Genomic DNA, 13442 nt, shown 5'->3' with positions numbered 1-13442 from the left:
TCTCAACCCATCTCCTACTTCTTGCACGCAAACACCATTTGGAGACATTCGAGTCACGGACAGCGAGAGCTCTTGCACCTTTATGTTCTTACTTTACTAATGTCAATACTAAATATAGACTCTTGCTTGTTATTGTCTTGACTTGAATTGCATATCTTACTTGCTTTACTTTGAAGTTCTTATATGTGTGTTAGCATGTCACCACATAAATTATTGTGTTATCATTTACCTACCCGAGGACGAGCAGGAATTTAGCTTGGGGATGTTGATACCTCCCAAATATATCTATAATTTATGCTTGATCCATGATCTTTTGGGTGACATTGTTATATATTTTGCTACACTTTTATATATTTTTACTCATATGTGGACTAACCTACTAACTCAGTGCACCCAGTGTCAGTTTTTTGTCTGCTGATGTTTTTTTTGCAGGGTCTTTTACCCAATTTTCCGGAGCCCCAAAAATCCTGAGAAAAATATATGAAAATCAGCGTAACGGAAGCTTCGAGATCACCAAAGATGGGCCAGAGGGGGGCCAGGGGCTGCCCAGGCGACCTCCCGGCGCGGCCTGGCCCCTGGCCGCGCCCACAGGCCGCCTGGGTGGGCCCCATTGATGACCCACAAGTGTAGGGGATCTATCGTAGCCTTTTCGATAATTAAGAGTGTCGAACCCAACGAGGAGCAGAAGGTATTGACAAGTGATCTAGAGCAAGGAATAACTGCAAGTACTGAAAGGTAGCTTTTTTGGGTTTTCTAGTATAAGCAACAAGTAAATAAATGCAAGGAAAGTAAATAGTGCCGAGGTGCAGCAAGTGGACCAATCCTTTTTAACACAAAGGATAAGCCGAGGGACTGAACTTATAAAGACTAAGGCGTTCATGAGGACACACGGGAGAGATAGCCAAGTGCTTTCGTCATATTCCGTCTAGTACTATGTTTTGTATTGATAAGTGTTATGTGGGTGGATCCTAACTGGTGCGCCGTCTAGGCTAAGACAAGTACACTCTTATGATTAATCCCTCTTGCAAGCATATGTAAATACAAGATAGAAATTAAGGCAAAGCCTAACCATAGGAATAAGCTTTAGGATCCAATACTCCCTCGTGCAAAAGTATGCAAACTGGGGTTCAGGTTTCTGTCACTCCGGAAACCCACTATAAGCATTCTTTATACACGATGCATTCCCCTAGGTCCTTAAAAAGGCGAAGTGTTATGTAGTCGACGTTCACATAACACCACTAGAAGAATAACACCATACTTAAATATCAATCAACACATATTACTTCAACATCATATGACTACTAGCATCTAGACTTTTCCCATGTCCTCAAGAACTAATGGAAGTACTCACAAGACGTAAAAGAGATCATGATCAGAGGTGATGAAAATATGATTAACAATCTGGCCATAACAATAATCCTCCAACAAAACTCAATAGCATTCACCACAAAAGAGTAATCAACACCGGTAGAGTCTAGGGGATGAATAGTGCAAGGTACAACTCCGATTGCAATGGTGAAGTAGATGGGATGAAGGTGGAGATGGTGCTGGTGTTGGTGATGATGGTGATGATGATCTCGATGATGCCCGTGATGATGGTGATGATGATGAGTACGATCTCCCCTTCCGGGAGGAGTTCTCCCATGCGGAATCTGCGCGTTGGAAAGGTCTTTTCTTCTCTGTTGGTTTCCGCCGCGGAGCGGCGGCGGAATCGCGAAAACTCTTCTGTCCCCAGAATTTTTTTTAGGTTAAGAGGGAGATATAGGCCAAAGGAGAGTGCCGGGGGTGGGGCCCGTCACTCAGGCGGCCTCCTGGCGCGGCCTAGGGGGGCGCCAGCAGGTCGCGTGGGTGACCTGTGGCCCCCCTCTGGCCCTCCTTTGGCATGTCTTCGGGACCCGTACGGAAACTTCTTCCCTCAAAATTTCAGCTCAATTGGAGATGTTCTGATATTGTAACTATTCGTGCTATTTTCTCCGCTGAATCCTGTGTCTGCTGTTTCGGCACCGGAAAGTTGGAAACTGTGTAAAATAAGTCAAAACACTATAAGTACATCATCATAAAGTGACTCAATGAATAGAGATAAATTATGATACAAAATAGTGATGCATTTTGGACGTATCAACTCCCCCAAGCTTAGACCTCGCTTGTCGCCAAGCAAATACTGAGCTCAGTAAACCTGTCCACAAGTTTAGAGAGTGAAGTGTCGATAAATAAGAATACAGACAAGAAGCATCATAATTTCTCTACTCAACTCAACCATCCTCAACAGCAATCTCAACTCATAAGGCTCTTATGAAAGAGTAATATCAATTACAATCAAAAATAGAGCTAAGAAAACTCATCAAACCATGGCAAACATGTCCTTGGTCAAAGAACTACTAATAACTTTTAACTTTTGCTCCTCCTCTTATATTTTGATGAGATCAATTGAAGCTTTTTGAAAGAACATGTTATTAGTCAAGAAGTGAAAATGCTAACACAAAGGAAGATGTTTGCTTTAGCTAAGCTTAACAAACAACTCACTTATCTTAACGATAATGTCAACAAAGGTGTGATATGCCAATTCTCAATGAAACAATATAAATGCATGTATCTTTATCAACATAAAGTGTCTGCTCTTTTTAGGAAAGAAAGAAGTAGGTTTTACTGACTCAACATAAAAGTAAAAGATTGGCCCTTCGCAGAGGGAAGTACGGAAAACTCACGTGCTAGAGCTTTTAGGGATTTTGAAATCAACAAGATTGTAAACAAAGCTTTTGAGAGGTCCATAATTTGTCAACGAATGCTAGTAGATAGCCCAATACTTCTCATGCTAGACAAGTTTTGAGGAACGACTCCCAAAGTGGGGACGATCACATCCCCTTAGTCTCCTTTGTTTATCACTACCAAAGTTTTCTGATTTCTCATCAACAAAGCGTGAAGGAGGTTTTGTTTGTTGTTATTATCTTTTAAGAGCCGGGCGCACTCATGCCAGTCCCTCCTCGTATTAGTGGTTCACAGATCACATGCAAACCCAAGATAAAACTTGTCCAGTATGAGAAGATCATGAATTACCTACTACTTCCTCATGAGCTAAAGAAGAGGCACAAAACATGGAGTAATATTTAAAGCTTTAAAGATAGCACATGAGTAATTTACTTTAGGAGTGGCGGTGAAATACCACATATCGGGAAGATATGGTGGACTCTAGGGAAGGTTGAGATTTCAGGGTATGGATGCACAAGCAGTATTCCCGCTTAGTTCAAGGGTTGGCTAGCAAAGGCTTTTAAGAGCAGACAAATAATGTTGACTTGGATGCAAAACAATATAAAGTTTAACATAAAGAATTGGCATAAAACATCAAGTTGTCTTCCTTGTCAGCATAACACTTCAAGCATAAGAACATAAAGGTTTTGGCTAAGTCGCTACTAGAAAAACTCATGCTTGTTGTTATGACCAATGCTATGTTTGCCAAGATTAAATAAACTTTCCAAAGCCATACCTGATATGTAAGATCAATACTACCATAAGAATCAACATATAAGATCGATTGCGTGAAGATAATACCAAGTGCAGCAAAGAAACCAATAGACTTCTCATTAATATTCCATCATAGACACTGCACGCTCATGGATACAAACTCTCCACAAAGGAGTGATAGACCTTAATGCAAACACCAATTTCATAAGATAACTTCCCTAGACATGATATGACACTAAACTTGACCAAAATTAAGTAAAGGATAAAAATAAAGATACCGGGCACTCCCCCAAGCTTGAACAAGCTAAGGGAATGCCATTACCCATGAAGATTTTACTCTTCATCCTTGTTCTTGTTCCTCAGGTAATCCTTAGTGAAACACTTCCATGGCAGAGGTCCTCCTTCCACACAGGATTCTTCGATCTCTAGGATCCTGCTTTCGGCAGCTAAGCCCAAGCGCAAAAACTTAAGTTCATACTCATAGTTCTGGTTTTGAAAGTCATAGATGTGCCCTTGAAGCTTGAACACTTTGGCTTCTAGTGAGGATATGCTTGATCGCACTTCCTTCATCTCCTCCTCATGCTCCCTCTTCAGCTCAGTGATGATAACATAGTTGGCCTCAACACCATGCTCGATCATCAACTTGTACTTGAAGACTTCTTGCTCCACCTCTTCCAGCCTGGCCCTGGTGCTCCCCTCCTTGACAGGTCCCATCAAATCCTCTTTGTGGAGGACACCATCCTCCACCCAAAGGGTTTGAGGGTGTCTTTTTACCTCTGCGAGATAAGGGTTGATGGCGTTGACGAGGAACTTGTCCTTGGTAGACTCTGGGGAAGCCATGGCACCTAAGTTTGCTGAAAGTTCTCCTGGCACAAACTGATCGAAAAGAAAACGCACGGAATCACAAGATACAACGCCGGGACGATCCAGGAAAATATATAGGAAAAATTTCTGCACCGAAAGGAAGACAACAAGCCAAAGTGGAGTCGGAGATGGGCTCAAGGTTGTCCAAGCGGCCTCGTGGCGCGGCCAGGGGCCAGCCCGCGCTAGCAGGTCGCCTGGGCGACTTGGAGATCTTCTCCGGATCTGCTTCGGCTCGGAATTTTCCTAATTTTGCAAAACGCATAAAACGGAACTTTTATCGATGTTCGCGAAGTTTCCTTACCGTATTTCATACCTTTTCTTATTCTGCTTGTGCCGGTGTCGGATACAGTGTTGCAATATATTCTTCATGAGTGGCTATCTGTATCACATCCACCTCTACATTGATGGGGTCTCCATCCATGTAATGCTTAAGTCTTTGCCCATTCACAACATATGGTTTTGTGCCTTCAAAATTATTAACCTTGATTGCACCGGAGCGGTAGACTTCTTCGATATGGTACGATCCTTCCCATTTGGAAAGTAATTTACCTAGAGAAAACCTGAAACGAGATCTATACAACAAAACTTTGTCACCAACATTAAATTCACGTTTCAAAATTCTCTTGTCATGCCACTTCTTTACCTTTTCTTTGAACATTTTTGCGCTCTCGTAAGCTTCACTTCTCCACTCATCTAGAGAAGTCAAGTTCATGAGACGCTTTTCACCAGCAAGCTTTGGATCAACATTAAGCTCTCTAATAGCCCAGAAAGCTTTGTGCTTTAATTCTAGAGGTAGATGGCATGCCTTGCCATAAACCATATTATACGAAGACATCCCCATGGGATTTTTGTAACCAATTCTATATGCCCACAAGGCATCTCCTAACTTATTGGACCAATCCTTTCTAGAACTGTTCACTGTCTTTTGCAAGATCAACTTGATCTCTCTATTTGTGAGATCAACTTTCCCACTTGTTTGAGGGTGGTAAGGTGAAGCAATTCTATCATTAACATCATATTTGACTAGAGCTTTTCTAAAAGCACCGTGTGTAAAATGTGATCCTCCGTTGGTCATGAGGTACCTAGGCACACCAAACCAAGGGAAGATTACATCCTTGAGCATTTTCAAAGATGTCTTGTTATTGGCACTTTCAGTGGAGATTGCTTCAACCCACTTGGGCACATAATCTACAGCTACCAAGATGTGAGTGTACTTGTGTGAAGGAGGGAAAGGACCCATAAAATCAAAACCCCAGCAATCAAAAGGCTCAATGACTAGCGAATAATTTGTAGGCATCTCATTCCTCCTACTAATATTACCAACTCTCTGGCACTTATCACAGGATAAAACATAATTTCTAGCATCTTTAAAGAGAGTGGGCCAATAAAAACCTGATTGGAGAACCTTGTGTTTGGTCCTATCACCGGCATGATGTCCTCCATAAGGACTGCTATGACATTGTCTCAAGATATCCTTCTGCTCATGCTCCGGTATGCATCTCCTCAAAATTCCATCCACACCTTCTCTAAAAAGATGTGGGTCATCCCAAAAGTAATACCTCAAGTCATGGAAGAACTTCTTCCGCTGCTGGAATGTTAAACCTGGAGGCAAAAACTTTGCAACAATAAAGTTAGCATAATCTGCATACCATGGATCTGAATTAGATTTCACCTGTAAAACAGCTAACTGTTCGTCAGGAAAACTATCATTGACCGGAATAGGATCATGTGGTATGTCCTCCATCCTAGAAAGGTTGTCTGCTACAGGGTTGTCTTCTCCCTTCCTATCTACAATCTGCAAATCAAATTCTAGAAGAAGAAGAAGGACCCATCTGATAAGCCTTGGTTTGGCATCCTTCTTTTCCATAAGATACTTAATAGCAGCATGATCAGTATGAATAATGACTTTACAATCAACAATGTAAGGCCTAAACTTATCACAAGCAAACACTACCGCTAAAAATTCTTTCTCAGTAGTAGCGTAATTGTTTTGAGTAGTGTCAAGGGTTTTGCTAGCATAATGGATAACATTCAATTTCTTATCAACCCTTTGTCCTAACACAACTCCAATAGAAAAATCACTAGCATCACACATGATTTCAAAAGGCAAATTCCAATCAGGTGGTTGGACTATAGGGGCGGTTATCAAGGCTTTCTTAAGAACTTTGAAGGATTCCTTACAATCTTCATCAAACACAAAAGGAATATCCTTCTGGAGAAGATTAGTAAGGGGTTTAGAAGTTTTAGAAAAGTCTTTAATAAATCTCCTATAGAAACCAACATGACCGAGGAAACTAGGAATACCTCTTATGTCTTCTGGATAACACATTCTCTCGATTGCTTCAATCTTTGCCCTGTCCACCTTGATTCCTCTTTCAGAAATCTTGTGGCCAAGAACAATCCCCTCATTGACCATGAAGTGGCACTGCTCCCAGTTGAGTACCAAGTTCGTCTCCTCACATCTGTGCAAAACTTTATTAAGGTTGTGGAGACAATGGTCAAAAGAGTTTCCATAGATGGAGAAATCGTCCATGAAGACCTCCACAATTTCCTCACAAAAACCATGAAAGATAGCGGACATACACCTTTGAAAAGTAGCAGGGCATTGCATAAACCAAAATGCATACGTATATAAGCATAAGTACCAAAGGGACAAGTAAAAGTGGTCTTCTCTTGACCGGCAGTGTTAACATGAATTTGAGAGAAGCCATAGTACCCATCAAGATAGCAAAAGTGAGTGTTTTTGGATAACAATTCAAGCATTTGGTCGATGAACGGCAATGGGTAGTGGTCCTTCCTGGTTGCCTTGTTCAACTTCCTCTAATCAATACACATTCTATATCCAATAATAATTCTTTGAGGTATTAGTTCATTCTTATCATTAGGAACCACAATCGTTCCTCCTTTCTTGGGAACACAATGTACTGGACTTACCCACTTACTATCAGCTATAGGGTAGATAATACCTGCGGCTAGAAGCTTGAGGATTTCAGTCCTCACGATATCTTTCATCTTCGGTTTTAACCGTCGTTGATGATCAACAACCGGTTTGGCATCAGGCTCAAGATTGATAGTATGCTGAAAAATAGATGGACTAGTCCCCTTAAGATCATCAAGGGTATATGGAACGACTAAGATGCGGCCCTTTCCTTATTTGGGGGCGAGGCCTCAAAAAGGAAAGAGGCGCATCTACGCGTTTCGCAAGCGAGATAATCTTTACAATACAGTAACTAAAAGAGTGACAAGTAGGGCATACACTTGCCATCTGATAAGAACATAGTCATACAATCACACTTATTCAGAAGATGAAATGGTCCAGCTACGGACAAGATAAAAACAGATAAAGCTATGGTATCCCGCATGCTGGCCCCACGATCACGACCACGGCGTCTAGTCCTTCGTATAAGTCACGTACAACTTGCCGCTGTCCTCATCGAACTCCCACTTCAGTTGGTTGTCATCGAGAACTCTTGCATCAGGTGTACCTGTACCTGTGGGTGTTTGTAGTAAACCGTGAGCCACGAGGACTCAACAATCCTATGACCTTGGTATCGAATCTAACTGAGTTAAATGGGTGAGGAAGGTTAAGTGTATGAGTTTGCAGCAACCTAAGCTTATATGGTGGCTATCTTATGTGGAACAGAGTTATCATATGGTGGCCTACGCAAGATGGTCGAAGACTAGGTTGATCACTAAGTGATCTAAACCCCTACTTACGTCAATCATAACCCCACCGCGTTCTCGATCAGAGAAGGATCTCTGAAGGAGACAGTCACGGTTACGCACTCAGTTGGCAGTTTTATTCGAATTACTTTAAGTTGTCTAGAATCGAATGTTAACAAAATATCCATGTTTGCCACATAACCGCGAGTACGGCTTTTCGAAAGATTAAACCCTGCAGGGGTGCTCCAACTAGTCCATCACAAATTACCACTGGCCGCATAGTAATCCTCTACCACAAAACTCGTGATCTCGTCGGATTCCTTGAAGGAAAACCTCAACTCCGAGAAGACCCAAAGCCTCACCGGAATCCCAATGCGCAAGATATATCGCTAAGGTAAGACAAATCTGGCAAGACCTCCCGACGTGTCAACGATCCCGATAGGAGCCGCGTATCTCGTTCTCAGGACACGACGGATGAGCACTACATACAGTGGCCAGATAGACATCCCCGAGTTGCCCTGGGTGGCCCCGCAAGTGGCTCTTATTTGGACCAACACTCATGAGGAGCACTAGCCCGGGGGGGGGGGTTGATTAGATTCTCCGGGGTAGCTATTCCCTATGCATTTTATTATTAAGTTAAGCCAGATTAACACCAAAGTTGGGTCCTGCCAGACAAGTCTTAACACTATACAATTTATCAAGGGGGTCCCCATAACAACCCCGAACGTGTTAGGAGCGCTCAGTTATGGAAATAAACACTGATAGCCAAAACTAAGGCTGCAACAACGGAACTAATCATCCGGCAAAAGGCTAGGCCTTCCGTTATTTACCAAGTATATAGGTGCATTAATTAAATAGCAGTTAATATGATGATATCAAATTGCCCATGTTATCACATGGACCAACTGGCACCTGCAACTAGCAACGCTATCAATTAGTGGTTGAGCAAGCCTACTTAGCCCAACAATATTTGCTAGGAGGGGTGGTGTTTGAGGTTTCATGGCAAAGTTTGATGGCCTATATATCATGTGGTAGGCAGCGGAGATGTAACGAAGGAAACGTAACACTAAGCATAACAAAGCTAGAAACGATGTCAAGGTCATGATCATCTTGCGTGTGATTTCTTCAGACTAGAACTGCTCTTGTTCTTCCTGCACGAACTCTCTGGAATCCACGTACTCGCTCTCCGTTCCCGATGCTTCCCAAAGAGAATATAACAGCAAATAAACACCAGAAAACATAATGCAGCAATCAATATGATGCATGTGTGATGAAGAGGGCATGCATCACTATTCTAGTCACTTTCATGTGCATTAGTTGAGTTGTTTATATTCTGGACAGAACCTCATGTTAGGTTATGTTTACATGCATGAACATGGAAGAATCATATGTATCACGAGAAAACGATGCAAAAACCTATAAAGAACATCCTGAACGGAGTTTCGGTTTAACCGGAAACTTCAGAACAAGTTTTTTTTGACAAGCTACTGTAGAGAAACACCCCACAACTTTTCTTTTATTCCATTAACAGATTATATGTACATGAGAGGGGGTTGGGATATACAAATGAGAAGGGAGTGGGGGGGGGGGGTAAAAACCTCAAGGAGGTAAAAAGATATCCACTTAAGTAAATCATCCCTAAATCTAGCCTTAATCCTTTGAGCTAAAAGGGATATATCATGAGTAAAACCAGATTTCCATTTACTGAATTGTGGTCTCTCATTGTTGAATATCCTGGTATTTCAAACTGTCCAAATATTCCAGCAGGCAGTAAACACTACTTCAGAGAAAAAAGGATGTTGAAACTCCTTTCTGGCTGACAATGAAGTGGTCCACATAGAATTACCCTGCCAAGAGATCTCAAGATAAGTCCATACCCTGCTACTGAAGAGGCAGTTAAAAAAGAGACGATCTCTATCCTCTTTGATTCTAGCATGACAAAGAACACAGAGATTTGACTCAGACACCTTCCAGTGCCTTCTTTCCAACATATCCTGTGTGTTGAGCCTGTCCATGGTGAGCATCCAGGCAAACATCTTTATTTTCATAGTGCAACAACTTTTCCATATCCACCCAAGTAGTGGGTTGGGAATAATGGGAAGGTGCACATGAATGTAATATTTCTTGGTAGTATAAGATTTACAATCACTACTCCACAGCCAAATGTCATTGCAGGTTGGATCATTATCAAGATTCTAAAGTAAAGAGGTGACTGAATCCAACTCTTGATGGGCCCTATCAGATAGAGGCATGTGAAACATGTTGATCAAAGTGTCAGCTTGGTGAGCCTAGAACACTTCCTCAGCATTGCAGAAAGTGTCAATGACAAATGATAACAATCTTTGGAACCAAATGGCTAGAGGCATTGTAGAATCTCCTACTGTCTAGGAATCTGACCAAAAGAGAAAAGAGTCTCCCGTGTTGGGCTGGACATATGTGACAGCTCTGTAGTTATCCCTTTTTTTGCAGATATCCTTCCACCAAAAGGAGCCACAGAGGGTGGTACCCTGAGGAACTGTGGTATGATAATAGGTGTTCCAGATTAAATGCACCCAGGGTATATCAGCCTTGTTTAAGAACTTGTCCACATGTTTAAGCAACATGGCTTCATTCTGGAGAGACAGATTCATAATGCCCAAACCCCCCTTCATTTTTGGTCTGCATACTAAATCCCAAGAAGCAAGAGAAGGTGCATGGTCTTGTCCATTTTTTCTCCACAAACACTGTCTCTGTATCCTTTCCAACTGTATAAGAATCCCTAGTGGTATATCCAAACTGCAGAGGAAAAAGATGGGAACCGAGGACAAGGCATAATTTAGGTATTGCAATCTCCCCTCGTGAGCCAGGAAGGAAGAGCTAGCAGAAAGTCTCCTTTCCATACTGTCAACCAAGGGCATTAGGTCAATAATTCTTGGTCTGGTTGTCCCAACAGGCAAACCAAGATAGGTGAAAGATAAAGAGCCAACCTTACAACCAATAGAGGCAGCAAGTGTCTGAAGTTCTCCCTGATCTATGTTAATGGGCAACAAAGAAGACTTGTGATAGTTTACTTGGAGACCTGTTGATTGGGAAAAAGCAGGAGCATATTTTTGAATTCTAGCAGCTGAGACTCTACATCAGGCAAAATGATGAGTGTGTCATCTACATATTGGACAATTGGAAAGTCTTTGTCATGACAGGGTATTGGAAGATGAATGAGGCCATCTTGCAACAACTGATTGACCAAAGTTTGGAGAAAATCAGCAGCAATGGCAAAAAGGAGAGGGGACATGGGATCTCCCTGCCCGACCCCTTTTTTGCACATATTTTTTACCAGGAACTCCATTGAGAAGAACAGAGGAGGATCCAGAACTGAGCAACTGCTGTGTCCATAAAATCCACTTAGCATTGAAACCTTTGTGCTTGACGATTTGAAAGATGAATTCATGTTCCACAGAGTCAAAAGCCTTTTCAAAATCAAGCTTGAGGATGACAATTGGTTGTTTGGAGTGGTGACATTGATGCAAATATTCCAGGGTCCATCCAACACAATCTTGTATGGTTCTGGACTTGATGAAACCATACTGATTTTTATGGATACATTTCATGATATGCAACTGCAGCCTGTTGGCAATCATCTTGGAGAGGAATTTAAGACCCATACCAGTCAGCGAGATAGGTCTAAAATCACCAACTTGTTCAGGGGATCTCTTTTTGGGCACCAAAGTGATATAAGAGGAGTTCATATTTTCCAACTAAGCTATCCCTGCATGAAAGTCAGCTACAAGCTGATAGAAATCAGAACGAATGATATGCCAACATTTCTTGAAAAAAAGACCATTGAAACCATTTGGACCAGGTGTCTTATCAATGGGCATTTCTTTAACAGTCCTATCCATTTCCACATTGGTGTAAGGCAGTGTCAAAACATCAAGCCCTTCCACTCTTGGAATGAGAGATTGAAGATCAAATGCCAGGTTGATTCCTTGAGAAGAACCCATTCTGTTTTTGAAGGAAGACCAAAAGCATCATGCAATCTGCTCATGATCAGTGATAACAGATCCATCTTCCAACTTAAGAGATGATATGGAGTTTCTTCTGTATCTTTCAGTAGCCATGGCATGATTTTTTTTAGTATTTTACTCCCCACCTTGATGAATCTGATGGTAGCTCTCTTTTTCAAATATAAGAATTGCAAATGCAGCAGATGATCTAAATGAAGTTTGACAATTATCCTGAAATTAGCTTCATGTCTAAAAAGGGGTCTTAGCTCCTCAAGGTCATCCAGACATAGTACCACTTGATTGCACTTATCAATAAGTGTTTTGAGTTTTGAAAGAGCAGTTTGGCATCTCTTCAGGGTCTGCCTCAGATGTTTAAACTTATCCATGATAATGGCAGAAATGTGACCTTCCCTGGAAGGGGTCTGCCAAGACTGCTGCACACATTCTAGAAAACCATCCATCTCTACCCAATAATTTTCAAACCTGAAAAGGTTACATTTAGGGATGGAGGTGTTGACTGTCACCACACAGGGAACATGATCAGATGCAAACTTTGCTAAAGGCAGAACTTGAGTCAGGGGATAGGATGATATCCAATTGGCAGAAGTGAAAAATCAATCTAGCTATTCCAGGAGGGGTGAGTCTTGCATGTTGGACCAAGTGAAAGACCTACCTTTGAGAGGCAATTCCAGAAGGCCCAGGTGGCCGATGATCTCATTAAAAATGAACATGTCATTCACATCAGCACCAAGGAGATTTCTATTAGAAGGGGATCGAATAAAATTGAAATCTCCAAGCAGCATCCAATCATCATTCGCAGGAATATTAAGATGGTATAGCCAACTGACAAATTGGTCTCGAGCTTCTGCCTGACAAGGGCCATATACATTTACCAGAGTCCAAGCTTCAGAGGTGTGATTGGAGATGAATGACACAGTTAAACCAAAAGTCTGTGTTTCAACCAGAGTGCCAGTTAAAACCGAGGAGTTCCAAAGGGTGATCAATCCACCAGAGGCGCCACGCGATGGGATGTATGCAAATTGATCAAATCTTTTGGGGCAAAACCTTCTAACAGTCTGAAAATCAATATGTTGCATTTTGGTTTCCTGAAGGCAAACAACCGTAGCCATGCTTTCATCAATTTTGTTTCTAACCGCTCTTTGTCGTGAATCAGAATTTAAACCACGCACATTCCAGCAAAGAACACGCCAACTTCTCATAGAACGACTATCCATAGCAAGGATGCAAAGAAGTAAAAGCGGAGTTACATAATAACCCACACATCCAAAGTTTTGACGGCTGTGATACACAGCCAGAGGTAGCAAAATAAACCAGACAACAATAAGAACATAAATACATAAGTCGTGGTTTAATCATCAGCAGGTGCAGGCTTTGGAACATCATGATCTTCCATAAGTCGATCCTCTGACAGCTTCTCAGGTGCAATGCCAAGGCTGTGGCCCATCGCCTGAA

The sequence above is a fragment of the Hordeum vulgare genome, chromosome 5H (genome assembly GCF_904849725.1).
Source record: "Hordeum vulgare subsp. vulgare chromosome 5H, MorexV3_pseudomolecules_assembly, whole genome shotgun sequence".
Lineage (NCBI taxonomy): Eukaryota > Viridiplantae > Streptophyta > Magnoliopsida > Poales > Poaceae > Hordeum > Hordeum vulgare.
Note: the sequence above shows the minus strand (reverse complement) of the source record.